The sequence below is a fragment of the Adiantum capillus-veneris genome, chromosome 17, assembly GCF_014529385.1.
Source record: "Adiantum capillus-veneris isolate H3 chromosome 17, ASM1452938v2, whole genome shotgun sequence".
Taxonomy (NCBI): domain Eukaryota; kingdom Viridiplantae; phylum Streptophyta; class Polypodiopsida; order Polypodiales; family Pteridaceae; genus Adiantum; species Adiantum capillus-veneris.
Window position 1 is genome coordinate 157,320,314 of NC_140947.1, and position 7,479 is coordinate 157,327,792.

Below are 7,479 nucleotides of genomic sequence, written 5' to 3' on the forward strand. Positions count from 1 at the left end.
AAACTCATGAGTACCTTTTACTCTGACAAGTGCATCGCACTTCGAATGCAAACATAAGTGTGTGTTCTCTTAGTATGCGTATTGATCAAGTAATCCAATGTTGTGAATGTCAAAAGTATCCTAGTACGAAGCTAATATTGGCAAACAAGCTAAGACAGAAAGGGGGAGAGTTTTAAATTCTTTTAGAAGAAAGATCCTTACAAATATATTGTACTTAAGTGTTATTTGTAATAGTTGAATTGAGTTGGTCTATCCTCGTTAGTAGACGTATTACTCTCCTTGCAAACATAAACAAAAAAACTTGTATAGATCAGTGACTAATTTCTAACACTCTTGGTCACACATATAAAACACTAGTCATGACGTTTGTATAGATCAGTGACCAATTTCTAATACTCTTGGTTACACATATAAACCATTAGTCATGACGTTTGTGGATTGTATATACTCAAATGAGTATGAGTGATGAGACACACCGCCTACACGATCACTAGACAAGTGTGGAAAAGGTGGCTCCAATCAACATTAATAATGAAAGTCGCACCCTCCTTTCCATTAGCGCGTGGGACTTATAGTGTGAGGTTCAGTTTGTTTTGGGCTTCCAATGTTGGAAGTGTGGTCTTTAGAAAGTTACTTTTATTTTTTATTATGAGTGTGAATGATTATTGTTTCTCATGTTGCGTAAACTGCTTGTGTTGATGTTTTGCAAAGTAGCACGTAAATCAAATGTAAAATTATATTGTGAACTCTTTTTCCACAACTCTTCATGACCAATAATCTCACAATGCATAGGCTCCCCCATGCAAGCTTCTTGTGTAGTTCCATACGCTTCCAAGTTGCAAGGAAAAGTGATGGTACTTGGAGAAAGGCCCTCACATCTCATCCTCTAATAATTGCTCGAAGTTGGGTAGTGCCCTTTTGGACATATCTTGCAAACAATGCACAACCTTTAAGTAAAGGTACCTAAAGATTACATTCTAAATAGGAAAGTTGTAAGCACCTTTTTGTCCATAAGTGATAACATTCGGTAAAGATGTCAACCAAATAGTTACGTTTTTTACTTCCCACATAAACTCACCATTCCTTTTTTGAGGATAACCTACAATGACAAAATCCCAAGAGACATCCTAGACACAAAGCTCAACAAGCACATTTAGTGTGTTGGTGAAGAGTTATATTTGGCATGCATGTCAATCAAAACAATCCAAATAGACATGGAATGTTTTTCTAAAAATCTTCAGCTTACCATAAGGAAGGAATTCTGATTGTGCTAGTTTGAATACACACGTCTAAACTAGTGCAAACTAGTATCTGTGAGAATACTCCTTCATGGTTCTTGAAGTAACTTAATTACCATATGGCGAATTGAATGTACATACGGCAAGTGAATTATCCTATGAAGGCTTCATCTTGAACCAAGAAACTTATGTACTTAGTAGTTTGACCTCTACTCGAGTATAAACTCGTAAGTGCATTGAAGTTTCTCCATAAACTGGTTTGACTCTAGTTGAGTATAAACTCGTAAGTGCATTGAAGTTTCTCCATTAACCGGTTTGACTCTAATTGAGTACGAACTAGTGAGTATGCCTAGCCACCAAGTAAGAGGTGTCATTGAACCAATCGTACTAGATACATTAATAACATTTGGTAAAGATGTCAACCAAATGATTACGTTTTTTCTTCCCACATAAACTCACCATTTCTTTTTTGAGGATAACCTACAATGACACAATCCCAAGAGACATCCTAGACACAAAGCTCAATGAGCACGTTTTGTGCGTTGGTGAAGGCATTACATTTGATATGCGTGTCAACCAAAAAAGCGCAAACAAACATAGAATGTTTTTCTAGAAACCTTTAGCTTACCATAAGGAAGGAAGTGTGATTGTGATAGGTGTATTACTAGTTTGAATACACACATCTAAACTAGTGCAAAATAGTATGTGTGAGAATAATCCTTCATGGTTCTTGGAGTAACTTAATTACTATATGGCAAGTTGAATGTACATACATATGGTAAGTGAATTATTTTATGGAGACTTCATCTTGAACCAAGAAACTTTATCCACTTACTAGTTTGACCTCTACTCAAGTGTAAACTCGTAAGTGCATTGAAGTTTCTCCATTAACTGGTTTGTACGAACTAGTATGCATAGCCACCAAGTAAGAGTTGTCATTAAACTAATCGTACAAGGTACACTAATAATTAGCTTTTAACATGCTTTGAAGTCCAACAATCCTTAAAGAACAATTTCCAATTCAAATTAGCACTTACGTCAACAAAATTATAGATAACGCATTTTTTTAGTTTGTACAAATATACTAAAACATCTCCATTTGTTGCAGCCATTGCAAGTCCAAAGTCTTTTTTTGCAGAGCTTCCTTGCTTCTTTCTTGATCTTGCAAGGAGGCGAAGCCTCTGCCCATAAACCAAATGAAAAAGTTTAAATTGAGTGGATAGCTTGAAGGAAGTTATCCAGGCCCAAAGTGTAGTTGTCAAGTGTTGAATCTTGATCCCCATCATTTCTTCTATATACAACGTGCTTTTCAGTAATCTTGTATTTGCTTTTTCCACAAGAGCCTTGCATTGGGGATAGTGTGGAGTGTAAGTGTTGCACATTCATCAAAGAGTATTTCAACCGGTGTACCAAGCCTGCAACAAAATGGTCAAATACAAATTTTGATAATTCCTCGATCATTGTTTATGTTGTGCTTATTACCTTCATCCAACAAGTCATGTATCAACTCCCACTATAACGAATATTTTTTCTATTGAAGTGCAAGGAAAGGTCCTATAGCATTTATCCCCCATTTCTCAGGAGGACCATAAGAATTATTGGGACTGGTGGCCCATATGTTAATCATCTATCTTTGACTATTTCACATGCCTTCCAAGATTTTCACTAATGTTGAACATCACGTTGTAAGCTTGGCCAAACAAACTCTGCTTGTACAATTTCCTTGATTCTAATTTCTTGGGAAAAGTAACCACCACAAACATCATCATGACATGAAAGAAGAATATCGTTGATCTCTTCCACACAAGGTACTCTCTTTAACACAAGGTATTTTCCTTTCCAATACAATTCTTTCCCTATTAGTTGATAAAGTGTATCCCTATTAGCTCATAAGATGTAGCCTTCTTTTCCAACCCATCTCTCTCTTTACGTTATCCAAGTGCTTAGACCACTCACTTGTTTGCAAGAAATAGATTATGTTTTTTGACTCCTCTTGAATTTGATACTTGGGCTCTTGTTACTTCATGGCTCACACTATCATTTGAAGTTTCTGATTGGTTTCCTTCTTATGGGCCCTCACAACATGTTGCATGTGTGTAGCTTCAAGTTAACTCATCAAGGATTTCACCTACTTAAGCTACTCAAGTAAGGAAGAGTTTTTGCATTTTCATGTCTTGAATCTATCTTATTACTAGCAAAGCATAGCCTTCATAAGATTTTGTATACCTAATTCTTTGCACAACTCTAGATCAACCTTCGTGGTAGCACCCCAATAGCCCCGAGTAGATATAGTACTCAATCACACCCCCCATGTAAATCACCTAATTGGGCCATAGTTGTACGAAGAAAAAATAATTTCTAATGTGAATTCTTATGATCGAAGACTTTCTTAAATTTTCCCTTACCTTTTAGTCCAAAAAGTAAGGGAGGTTAGCTTTAGTTTTTATGTAAGGGAGAAGGAATTTATTTACTTTACTACTTGCACACGTTTTTGAAGTATAGTCTAGATAGAAGTAAAGGATAAGTACATTTTAATATGAATTTACGTGTATATCAACATATTAAATCTCTAATATATACTTACAAATAAAAAATTCACCTACATATAGAGAGGGATGACAAAGATGGTGTATATGGGGCGGCTATGAGTGTGATGAGAGTGGGACATAGTTAGGATACACTTGCTAGCAATGGTAAATATGAAAGTTGAAAAATGAAAGCCATGAAATTTGATGGCTACTATGATTGTGGCGAGAGTGGGGCATAGTTTGGGTAAACATGAAAGTTGAAAAATGAAAGCAATTTTTAGCAAGATGCTTGCTTAAGAGATTTACCATTTTATGCAAATTAGCATCCTTAAGACTCTACCACATAGAGGTCAAGGTGACCCAATTGACCAATTACCAGGTCAACCCTAGTCATAGAATTTTTGCCAAGTGTGGAGTATGCTCAATCACAAAATGTGATTAATTGTGCACCATGATTAATCTTGTTAATTGATTTAGCTTTCTTGGGAGTAGATGCACACCTATTGAACCCTTGAACCCACAAACAAGCTAAATGACCAAACCAGTAGGCTATTTTGATCACACTACGACTGCTCAAACACACATTGTGTATTTGTTCATGCTTTGAAAAGGGTGGTTGTACCTATATGGGTGCTGGCTGTTGGTTTTGCTACATAGAGAGTGAGTTGGAATTTTAGCCCAACCCTTCATGATCCACATGTTGAGACAAACGAACGAGAATTTAATAAAGAATAACATTGGTTAAGCTGTCTTTTGGCTCTTTTGATTGGAAAAAATGATACTTTCTTCTTAACTTGCACTTGAAGGCTAGGGGAGAAAATTTATGTGATGCACACAAGGAATATGTGCTATATACATGTCCAAAACCCCTAAACATCATTCTAGCATGAAAGAAAGGACTCACACTAAATTTTGAGCACTTCATCCATCCTGGTAGAGCAGTGCATTGCTGACACAAGATTAATGGTAAAGAGTTTTAGATGATACTGCACAAAGATAACATCTTCACACTCTGATTTGACATGCAAGGATGCACTATTTTCTTGAACAATTTGAGTCATCTTCTTTTTGGCCTGCCCAAAGAGCAAGGTTGTCGAGGCGTATACTACTTTGTAAACCAAAACTAGAAACATATAGTTTTTAGCATTTTACTGATGAAAATTCCCTATTAGGTGAAAGATAAAAGGTTCACTTAATATCATTAATAATCAATCATTACGCAAGATATTTGGTCGCCCATGTTATTTGTGTAACTGCTAATAGTGGAATGATGACATAGAGTGGTCCCAATTGTAGAAGGAGTTGTTTGGGGTCCTTGCTACATGAAATTATTATTGCATTGTGCATCCTAGTGGATGGTGCTACTCAAATGATGTGCAAAATTGGGGTGGGGTGTGTTGAGAGGTTGGGTGTTGTAAGCCCTAATTCCAAAACAAGCCACATTCAAAATTTGTGGTGGTGGGAGGGGCCTCTGTGTCATCTTGCAAAGGGCATCTATAGATTTTATACCCTAAAAAAGTGTTCTTAGTGAAAGTTTTGAGTTGTGTCAAAGGTGGTGCTCATGCACGTGATTTGAATAGCATCATTGCATGAAGATGATGATAGAGTTGTAGTTTTCCTTAATATGCTATGCTCTTATAAATGCAAATAATATTCTTGGCAACAAATGATTTGTAGACCTTGTCAAATACTATTCACTCTTAAGAGTATATGTTGGATCCCTCGTTATAAGGATGTAATTGCACCCACTATATTACACATCCACAAAAACATACTAGTATGATACAACACCCTATCCTTAGCCACAATGCTATGCAAAGTTTTTTGAAGTAGAAGCTATGTTGTGTGTGTGTGTGTGTGTGTGTGTGTGTGTGTGTGTGTGTGTGTGCGCGCGCGCATCTTAATAAGAGAAAACACAAAATAATTACTAGGAATTAATTTTGGCAACTTTGTGGTGGCTATTTAGACTCATGCTAAACCTAGAAACCTCCTTCTTGGGATTGTGATACAATCTACCCATTGGGTTTTTTAATCAAAGGCCTCGATGTTCTTTTTTGAGCTTGTTTTGAGGATTTCAATGGTTTCCTTATTCTTCGCCCTTTTGTTCTCTAAGTTCATATGATTTAGAAATTGTATCATCCCCAAGAAATCAATTTTGCAAGGAGCATAAGCACAAAGGGCATCGTCGTCTCATGCATGCTACTGTAAAGAGAGCTCACTATTTGAACAAGATCACAGGAGAAGGAAAAAGTAACTTTCCTCTCCTATAGTGAGCTTTTGGAAACCCTAACAAAAATCTTAGCTTCATCCAACCATTTGATAATATGTTTGGAGATGAAGAATTCTTGGAATCTTCAAAGCTTAAGCACGTTTTTATGTAATCTTTGAACCAAAGGAGAGGCAGCAAAAAAGTAGAATGCATGATTTTTTTTTTATTATTATGAAGCAATTCCTCTCAAGAAAGGCAAAGAACGGAGACGCCTTTAGCTAGGGTAGGGAGAGTATAGTTAGAAGTATGTGGACGAGTTTGGGACTTGCATCTCTAAGCCATTAATTACAAAAGAATAGACTTTGGTGAGCAAAGCAATATTTCTAAGAAAGGCTTCTAGAGGACATGCAAGCATATGTTAATGCTCAAAGATCAAAGAAAATATTGGAAGGTATACATCACACTATGGTAGCTTCCAAGATTAATCAAGATTTAGGCAAGAAGGGAAATAATCCTAAGGATGGGAAATACAAGTTCTTTGAAAGAGCGAAGGACAAAAATTCTTCTTCTAAGAATGGCAATCCAAAGGACAAAAATGGCTACCAAGCTAAGGATTGGCTCATTTCAAAAGCGATTGATAAATTGCAAAAAGATAATAAGTGTTTCAAAAGTGGGGAGCAAGGTGCTCATTGATACCTACCATTATAAGCATGCAAAGAAGAGAACTTCCCAACCATCCTTGGTTTTATGCTCTGGCATAACAAGGTTACCCTCAAGGAGGATCCTTATGATATGCATAGGAAAACTATGCAAGCATGATGCATCGGTTTTTATTTGACCTTTGTTCATGACCTTGTTCTACACATAACTTCATATTTGTGGAGTTTGCTTCAAAGCTTTGGATTTATCCCCATGAGATGGAAGAAGCCATACTGAGACTGATGGAGCCTTTAAAGGTAAATAGGTTCCAATCATTGCATTGATATGTGAGATTACATGTGAAAAGGGTATGTGGACAAAGAAGGTTTCTTCCTCTCTCCGCTAAAGAATAACAATGTGTTACTAGGGGCACGATGGTTTGATTGTATGTCAGCCTTATTATAGTTTCCATATAGAGTTGTTCATTTTAGCATAGAGGCAGAGAGATGAATCTCCATTTCATTGAGAGAGGAAACACTGATTTCTATTGTATCTCATGATTAGTCAACAAAGAATTATATTTCTATTTTCATGATTTTTGTCAAGGAGTCTTCTCATGATGATTGTCTCCCTCCTTATGACCCGAAATCCTTTGAGGAGGTATCAAATTTTAGTTCTCCTCTTGTCGATAATGTTGATTTGTTCATAGATGCTATCCCACATGGATAACATCCTAAAAGAGGGGATGATGATCATAGGATATAGCTCATGCTTGGAAGCTCTCCCTCTAATAGGCCTCCCTATCAAGTCTTAATGGATCAACAAGAGGAGATTATGACACATTTTACTGAGCTCATGGAGAAGG